The sequence below is a fragment of the Micromys minutus genome (assembly GCF_963924665.1).
Source record: "Micromys minutus genome assembly, chromosome: 14".
Classification (NCBI taxonomy): domain Eukaryota; kingdom Metazoa; phylum Chordata; class Mammalia; order Rodentia; family Muridae; genus Micromys; species Micromys minutus.
The window spans coordinates 28,874,001-28,884,127 of record NC_137983.1 but is presented as its reverse complement, the minus strand read 5'-3'; positions in this window follow the sequence as shown (position 1 = coordinate 28,884,127).

The window sequence follows — 10,127 nt, the reverse complement described above, 5'->3', positions numbered from 1 at the left end:
TTTTTTTTTTTTTTTTTTTTTTCCCCAAACAGGCAAAACGCATTGAGACGCCCCCTGGTGGCCGGGAAGGTCTCTAACAGTTTCCTGTTGCTGAGGCTGCAGACCTGGATTTGATGAGCCAGAAGTTGAAATGGTCAAATCAGTCTACCCACTTTCTTTGCAGCGGACAGTGCGCCAAGTTCCGGGCAGCCAGCCAGGCTGGGCCAGCACAGAGTAACTGAAATTTGTGTTCTGTGGAGGCGTGGATCAGAGCCTTGGCCTCGGGCAACCTTGTCAACTACTTTAGCTCCAGAATTGTTAATTGGATTGCACATGTTTTACTCATGTATTGTGCGCGAGTAATGCACAAGTAACAATTGAGGGATGATATAATGTGTAGTTGCTAAATACTGGTTCCTATCACAAGTGCTGAATAGACTTTGTTCTTGACGTGGAGTACTAATCTCTTTCCCTGTGGTCTTGACCCAGCCATGTGCATAGTTCTTTCGCCTTCTCCAAAGGTTATAACTATAAAAGTTATAACTTTCCCAAAATTTATAACTCCCATTACAAACCATGTACCACTGATACAGCGTCTGTGTGATATTTGTTTTCATTTTTTAAAACAAACCAAACCTCTTTTAGTCCTGTGAGAGAAACATGAATGTTGTAAGAATCGAAGATGAAATGGCTTTGTCAACACTTAATAAATATAAAAACTTATGAAGAAATATGATTCTTACCTGTTGTTGCTTGCAAGTAGCTATCGTAGAGAAATTTGAATACACCAACTTGGCTGCTCTGCCAAGGGATCACATCCAAAGTTATTCATGTCTGTGTGATCGAGCTGCTGAAACAAAAAGAGCCACACACCTTTAATCCCTCTGGCTGGAGTCCAGACACACACTTAGTGCACACCTTTAAACCCTCTGGCTGGAATCCAGACACACACTTAGTATACACCTTTAATCCCAAACATTGAGTGACAGACAAAGTAGTGAATCAGAGCAAGATCTGACAGAATAAGCCCAACTCTCATTTGACTAGTACAGGAGACAGAAGCTATTTCTGTCGGTGTGGAGTCAGTCAGAGTAGCCAGTTCAGTGGAGTTGAGTTCAGTCATGAGCTCATGCCGTTCAATATGGTCAGCACAGGCAGTTAAAGCCAGAGATTGAGGACCCAGGAGATTAAACAGATGGCCAGAGTTAGTTTGAGGCCAAGCAGAGCAATGCATGAGATACTGAGAGAAGCCAGATAAAAATCAGTCAACTTGGAGAGGCGTTTGAGCCAGAACAGATGAACTGAACCAGCCATCCAGAATTTAGAAAGGGTGAGTTTATTCAGCAGCAAGCCTACGAGATGGCAATTACATCTGGCAAATAGATATTTTACAATCTATCACAAAGACACTGTCTGAATCCCAAATTTGCACAGAAGCTGCCCACAACCCCATACACGAAACATTTCTGCAAGGACTTCTACCTATCCAGCAAATAAATATAGGGTCTGTTATTAATAACTTAGCTAGTGATTATTGCTTAAAAGTATCTTATTTAACTGTCTTTATTTTTGTCTTGTCTTTCCTGGTGCTGAGGACCTGGCTTTGTGATAAGAAGGGGAGATAGGAACAGAACATGCAGTTTAGGGCTGGGACCTAGAAAGATGCAAAACAAGGAATGCCCTAGGTTTTCCTAGGAATCCCAGAAGAGAGCTTGGTATCTTATAACTTGCTCAAAGAGCACTCTAACCTGGAGATGATCTTGAGGGTGTGAGCACAGTTCAAGACACTAATCTCTTCTGGAAATGGCTCTTTAGATTTTCATGGTGAAATAGGTTCTATCTCATCTCCAATTTTAGTCTATTACATTAATGATGCTACAGTTGTGGCTTAAGGGAGGGAAATGCCACAGTAGTCTTGATCAGAGTTCTGTAGACGCCCATTAATGAAGAGACAGACACTTTCCTTTGGAAACTAAAAAAAGAATCTCTGTTCTTTAGGTAGAGAGCTAAAAGAAATCTCTTCCCCCTTCAAAACAAGGAGATATCTGGGTGTCCTTGGCTGTCCTGTAATTTGCTCTGTAGATCAAGCTAGCCTCAAATTCTAACAAGATCTGACCACCTCTGCTGAGATTAAAGGTGCTTGCCCACCATTGCCCAGTGAGACCTAACATTCTAGTTTACCAAAAATTTGAGTTAATCTAGTTGGGCTTATCAATTACCTGGTAGAGGCCATTCTGCTATAAGAAAGGCTGATTTACCTTAAGTCTTGACTAAAATGACCAGAGAAATAATTATCCCTGTAGTGAGATAATGTAATTTTCTTTCCTGTGAGCTTAACTACTGGTGCTTGGCTAACAGAGCTGCAACTGAGGATGTTCTAAGGTCTGCTTAATTTTTCTGAGTTATAACTCAGAAAAGGGTAACTTTTCCTTTTCTCCATCTCTTTCAGCTCCTCCTGAGCAAGCTTTCTCAGGCACTCTGTGCTTTTTTCCTTTTCTATTTTTCCCCCTGTAAAACCACCTCCACTCCCACCACTGACTGCTCACAAACAACAGTTTTCTCTCTTCCCCTGAAATGATATTAATATGTATGAAGAAATATAATGCTTCTTGCTCAGGATTTTTTTCTTTTTGAACACTAATAGAATTGTTCTTGAGCTTTTAAGTTCATCCTTAAATTCTTTTATCATGGAGACTAAGAATCATGAGAGGATGCCTCAAGTTCCCTGTACTTTATGGTACTGACTACACAGCATCCTTGGTACCCACTGCACAGCATCCTTGGTACCCACTGCACAGCATCCTTGGTACCCACTGCACAGCATCCCAAAGTTTCAGGAAACAGCAGAGCTCTACCACTGAGCTACATCCGTGCTCCCGTCCTCTCCAATTCTGTGTTCAAAATTGCTCCTTGCCTCAGCCTCCTTGAGAACACCCACACTATGTTCTGTAAATTCTCTGAAGAATCTTATTCCCCCCATTGACATTCTCCTACCTATTTATCTAAGGGCAGCTTATTTATTAGTTAATAACTGTTGCGATTTTCTAATATTTAAAAAAGTGTCTTTTTATGTGTATAGGTGTTTGGCCTACATGAATGTCTGTCATGTGCCCTGTGCTTGGGGAGGACATTGGGTCTGGATCTAGAGTTACAGGTAGTCGTGAGTTGCCATGAGAGTGCTTGGAATCAAACTTGGGTCCCCTGGAAGAGGAGCCAGTGTTCTTAACTGGTGATCCATTTCTCCAGCCTGTGTTGATGATCTTCCCCTTACCCCTATTCTTAACTCTTGACATTGCACTGAATTATTGGGAAAATTTTAATACCCCCCCCCCATTTTTGTGCTCTTTTTGCCCAGAACACTGTTCTTTATTTTTATGTTTTCCTACTTCTTCTTCTAAGTTTCTAAGGCTATTGGTGACAAGGATCCTACTGGAGTTTCCAACTCTTGTCATTCACAAGAATCATGGTAGATGCTAGCTTTAAGTAAAGACCTAGGCCTCTCACTGACACAGTATTCACATCATATGCCTCACACACACACACACACACACACACACACACACACACACACACACAAACACACACACACACACACACAAACACACAGAGTCCCTGGGTGATGTGTAATACGTGACCTGAGACTATAGCACTAATTAAAACTAGGATAAAAGAGACCAGTGCTATTCATGATGCACAAACTAATTTCTAACTTAGTCTATAGTGGAGCTGCTACCCCAGGAAGTTACCCAGGTAGCTTGGGATTATATAAACATATGGCAAATTGCTGCCTTATATTTGGCAGATTGCTGGCAATAAAACTGTTACGGCTTATGAATTTGTTATTCTAACCTTGTGGAAAGACACAAATGTGTTTATGTATGTTTCTGACATATTTGATTCAGGCCATACCCTATGCAGAAAGACTAAATAAATTAATCTTCAAGGTCAGTTGCCGACAGCATTACTATAGCACTTGTGATATCTGAGGCTCAAAGTGCTGTTTAATTATTTATTTTGTATTGTTTTGGAAGATGATTTTGTAATTATATTTATGTACAGAAAACGTAGTGTACATTTAATCCAGTTTAGTGGCAAGTTCTTTAGCCTTTGCGTTTTCCAGCTTGGCAATGCAAGCCACAGACTTAGGCCTGAGTGAGCTGGTTAATGGCAGAAGTTACTTTGAGCCACTTACAGAGTTTGGCTGGCTCTTTGCCGCTGCAGCCTGATGTAGCGGGGCCATTTTGACAAAGCATGTTAGATCTCTTTTGGGCTGAATGTCCTGCCTAATGCCGAAGTTCTTGGGCCCTTTCTCAAAGGATTGACCATCTTTTTGGCCTCCTGCTTCTTGACGACACCAGGGGCCGGGGCCACTTTCCTCCCCTTGGCCTTCTTTTCTTTGGGCATCTTGCTTGGCTGGAAGAGCTATGTTTTATATTCTTACACAATGGTTTCCTGGTCATTACTCATGTCTTCTCAGTGAAACAATATAAGAACAATTGTGTAATTGAAATGCCTGGTAAAGTTGCACAAGACCATAGCTCTCTGGAGTCAACTTTTCTCCAGGCAGCCAGGACTACGTACCCTAAGGAGTACATGCCACACAAGAATGGACAAGCACCTCCAGAGGATGGAGCCGTTCCATGCCATGGCTAATAAAACACTCAGTTATTGGAGACTTAGCAGGAGGGTAAGTTAGCCCTGTGGGAAAAGCTGTAACTAATTCTTTTAAGTCCCTCCCTTTCTGTCTGGTGTGTGTGTGTGTGTGTGTGTGTGTGTGTGTGTGCCTATGTGTTTGTGAGTATGAGTACATGTATGTAAGTGTATGTGATGTGTGTGTGTATTTGTGAGAGTGTGTGTGAGTGTATATACATGTATGTGTGTAAATGTGTATGAGTGTAACTCTGTGTGAGTGTTATGTGTGTGTATGTATGTGGGAGTCAGGTGTGTGTGTATGTGTATGTATGAAGTATGGCTTCACACAGTGCTGCTCTAAGAGCTACTCCTTCCTGCGTTGCCTGTGGCATTTGTTTTACTGCCTGCTGCACCCCAAAGTTGATGCTTGGCCTTGTCAAGGTACTTTAGAAGGAAGTTAGGAACTCTTAACCCATCCGTTAATTAGAAAATTGATTCTTGTTTTAATTGTTCCCAAATCACAGACAATTCAAATAACTATCAGAGCATGGGGGATGAACTGAGAGAAAAGAATTTTCTTTGAAGCAGAGGAGCCAACACAGAAGAGCAAATATCAGCTTAGAAAGAAGGTGGTGGGGTAGCATTGGAGAAATCTCTTGGTTGGGACCTACAGGCTTGGCTACCATCCTCACCTGTAGCATGGAATGAGAGCTACCTTAGCTCATACACTAAGGATGTCTGACGTCTGCACTGTGCAAACCACTCTTGGCTGAGTTCCAGACTCAGATTTATGTTCATTTCAGTGAGTAGACCGTATCCAGGCTTTGAGTCAGATGCTTGGATTTTGTCACTGGAAATTCTGGTTCAGGGACAGGAGAGATTGCTCTGTGAGTAAAGATCCTTACTATGAATCCTGATGACCTGGGTTCAGTCCTCCAGACCCACATGATCGAAGGAGAGAGCTGTCTCCTCAAAGTTGTCCTCTGACCTCCACATGTGCACTGTCACATGTATATGTGTGCATAAGTTAAAAAAAATAAGAAATGTAAAAAATTAAATATGATTCAGGGCTCGAATGTGATTCGGGGATAAGGTGGGCTGTGGGCCAATAAAGTTTTTAAAATTTGATGTTAAATTTGATACACCATGAGACTACAGGTTTGGCCTGTTCTGCTTAACCTTGTGTAGTTCTAGCCTTTCTAGTCTGTCTGTTTCCAGTTTAATATTAAATTGCTACCCACAAGCAATGAACTGAAAGTTTATGCAGACACTCTTGCTGGAGGTCCAAGCCTAGTCTGGCCTGGCAGTTCCAAAATTTGGAAGCTTCTCCATCTTGTTTTGCCTTCTAGTTCTTGGGCTAGCAACATTCTTATTCCTCCAACCTCCTGAAGCCCTGGCTCTCCTTCTGTTCTAGGGACCCTTTTACTTCCTAGGTTACACTTTCTCCTGTCTGGATGCTTTGTCATCTGAAAAAGAACTCGAGAAGTAGGGAAAGGGAAATTCTCCTTAATATCCCACAATACACAAGGTGGCCCCTACCTACTGAAGAATTGCCACGCAGTGACAAAGGTATGAAACTCACCCTTGGGCTCTACCTCAGACTGTCTTTTGCCAGCTCTTGTTCTGCCAGAACAAACAGTGAGTAGTCCGCATTCCCGTGTGTTAAAGTCACCTGGGCCCTCCACTATTTGCAGTGAAGATTTCTAAGATCCAGCCTTAGAGATGGAATCTTAGCAGGTCAAGGACTTGGGTCCAGAATTTTCACTGTACTGAGTGCTCTAGGTAATTCTAAGTAAAGTGATAGGAATTATTTGTTGGATGTAGCCTCAGCTACCCCACTTAAGCTCTGAGAATGGCCCGTGCTACCAGCCCTGACCCAGCTTCCCTTTAATTCATGGATAAAAGACACAGACACAGTTGTTCAATTTCAACTCACCTTAGGACACAGTTGCTGAGTGCTAGCTACTATCTCCCACCTGGAGAAGTGTATTCTTACTAATATTCTTATCTCTGCACTTCCCACCTGCCCTAAACTTTACTGGTTCAGACACATCTAGTCCCTGCTAAATGCCCCTGACCACTGCCTGTAGGAAAAGCTTGTATGGCTACTATGTTTTGAGATCTCACGTGGCTCTTCAACAATTCTTCATTAGAAGCATGGCAAAACTCCCCTCTCCTCCCTTACGTTTGTCTTTTTCTCCAGGGACCCAGAAGTCCCACATATTACTTCTGCCCAGCAAGAAGTAATGGCTTCTTTACTAACAGATCAAGAACCAGTTGGGGAACAAGACAGCATCAGAACCACCTTTATACCTCACCTTTTATGTCCAATAAAAATAAATATAAAACCTCTTCTTCCTGACAAAAATTGAACAAATCATAACAATCATGTAAATTATACAGTATGATATACAAATGACAATTAGTTCATCATATTTGTCAGTTAGATAAAGTACTTTACCATTATTCCTAACTTAAAACTTAAAATCCCTAGATTATGTCTAGATTTTTATCCTGTAACACCACTTGAAAACCATGTCTTCCACTCTGTAACCTCTCTCTCAGTGTTAAACAACTTGAGTTTGATTATGAGAATAAAACTAGTCTTCAACCCCATCAGAAATCTGAGAATGACTTAAAAATTATTATCTGGGTACGTGGAAGCAGCAAACACAGATTCTAAACTTAAACAATTGTAGCTGACTAGCTGGACAGTCCCCTAATTCCTCAAAATGTTGTAGCATCAGTCTTCAGGCCCAGGATCATCTGACAGATCTTGGCAAAGCAGAATAATTAAGGACTGTTTGCCATGTCTTGGCAGAGCCAATGGCTGCATAATGTGTCCTTTTTGTAGATACTATTTGTCTGCAGATGAAATAGGCAATTTCTGCCCAGAAGCTACCTTGCCATGATAATCAACCTTGCTTAGATGTGAAGATGCTTTATTTCTTCTTTGAACCTAGAAGGGGTGCTGTCAGGAGCAGACATGTATCATTGTTAAATGATGTGGATTTTTGATGTTTTTGAAGACTATATATGGTTATATATGGTTATCTGAACTGTCGAACCTTGACTAGTCTTAGCTATTTCTAATTGAAACATATTGGAAACACGCTTTTATAATTAAATCATAATCTAACATAACCATGAGTTTGTTATCTAGCCCTTAACTCACATTGCTTAATTATCTAAAAACAATTTGTAATAGTAGTTATTAAAAAGACTGGGTCTAAGCTTTGGATTCTTAAATGAGTTGCATAGGCACTGTCTTAGTCAGGGCTTCTATTCCTGCACAAACATCATGACCAAGAAGAAAGTTGGGGAGGAAAGGGTTTATTCAGCTTACACTTCCACATTGCTGTTCATCACCAAAGGAAGTCAGGACAGGAACTCAAGCAGGTCAGGAAGCAGGAGCTGATGCAGAGGCCATGGAGGGATGTTACTAACTGGTTTGTTTCCCCTGGCTCACTCATCTTGCTTTCTTATAGAACCCAGGTCTGCCAGCCCAGGGATGGCACCACCCACAATGGGCTGGGCTCTCCCCCCTTGATCACTAGTTGAGAAAATGCCTTACAGCTGGATCTCAAGGAGGCATTTCCTCAACTGAGACTCCTTTCTCTGTGATAACTCCAGCTTGTGTCAAGTTGACACAAAACCATCCAGTACAGGCACAATGCCTATTTAAAAGTAACAATAATAATCTCAATTTTTTTATAAATATAAAAAATTCATACCAATGAAAACCTTAAATCTGTATCAAAAATAAATTATGTAGCTGTTGTAGTAAATATTAAAAAATAAAAAATTGGTTTAATCTTTTTATTGGCCCTGAGGTCTCACTCCTCAGGCCCGACCCTGATACGCACCTCTGGCGCTCAGTCCCAGCCACTACCACGGCCCAATTTGTTCACACAACTTTCTTCCCTGGATCTACCAGGAAGGTCTACTGCCTGTTCTTGGTCTCTGTTCCGGGGTGTTTCTCTACCCCAAAACCCCACATAAATACAACTCTACAGCCTGATAGCCTTTCATTCAGGTTTATATATTCAACTCTCAATCCATAACCCCTCTATACAACAAGGTTACATCAAATAGACAAGGATTCACCCTGCCCTTCTATATGAGATAGTAGACCTATAAAATCCTTAATGTTCATAGCTATTTAATGCCAATCAACATCACCTGGGTCTAGCTGGTCCTTGGGAAACTCCATCTTGCCAGGACCTTGCCAGACCTCCATCTTCTGACTGTCCTCAGCCCTCTCAGCCCTCTCCACCTCCCTGGCCCTGCCCAGTCACTGGCTTTCCTTTATTTTACTAATTAAAATGGGAAGGTTCAGTCGGAGTCACATAACTAGGCAGTCCTGGGAGGGGGTGGAATTAACATTAAAATACAAACAGTGTCACAACAATCTACCTGTAGCAATTTAAGAAATTATAACTTCAACTTTGCATCAACTACCAAGATTGCTACCAGTTAAGATTATGGCTACACAATCCATCCCACCTATTTCATCCCTGTTCAAAATTATAACCATTCCTAAATTATTCCTTAAAATGATAACTTTTCTATAATTTATAAAATAACCATTATCAAACCCTCAAACCCAGGGAACTGGGCTGATGACTCTCTATAACTTCTTCCTGCTAAACAAGGGCAATGAAAAACTATTTAAAGGGCTGGGAAGGGGTAGGGAAGGGGTAGGGAAATTAGCAAATTTGGTGAGTCTTAAGAAAGCTAGCTTTAGCATCTGCTATCTACCCTCTGTCTGCTTGGAAGGCTCAGGACTTGGGTGAAGTTCTGACTAGATCCATCTGAAAGGTTGAATGAGGCAAGGCAAAGCTGTTTTGGGCAGCAACTGGAAGCAGGGGTCCAAGTAGGTCAGTTCAGCATCTCTGAGGATGAATCTCGCCAAAGCTGTACATTCTGTAATATATACATCTCACAACCAAAATTCTAGTACCATTAAGATATTCATATGGATTGTGCAGGGCACACAGATTAGATAAGCATGAAATTCTGCTCCTTGTTTGAGCACGTAAAAGGCATCGATATTTTTGTGAGTTAATTTTATTAATAACTAATTATAGTAAGTCTTCATTCAATTATCTTCTGACAAACATGGCCCAAAGTGATTGATGTTGGTTGATTTCCAGCACGAAATCCCAGCTTGGTCTGTGAGACAATTTGCCAGATGACTGTGTTTACTGCAACAAATATTCTGCCTTCTTTCATAGCTTTGGATGTAGAATGTATTCCAGGCTTCCTTGTTACCTCACACAGCCACAATAGTTCCCTACTTCCTGCCTTTATCCTAGAGTGCAAAATTAATTCAGATCCTGATGAAATGATACTCATTAAGAATCGGCATCAGGCTTGGGGGTGGTGATGGATATGAAGACGCATATCTTTAAACCTAGCCCTCAGAGTCTGAGTGGGGCAGATTGCTTTGAAATTAGGGCAACATGAGTTTCAAGACATCCAGGGCTACATACTGAGACCCTGTCTTGAAATAA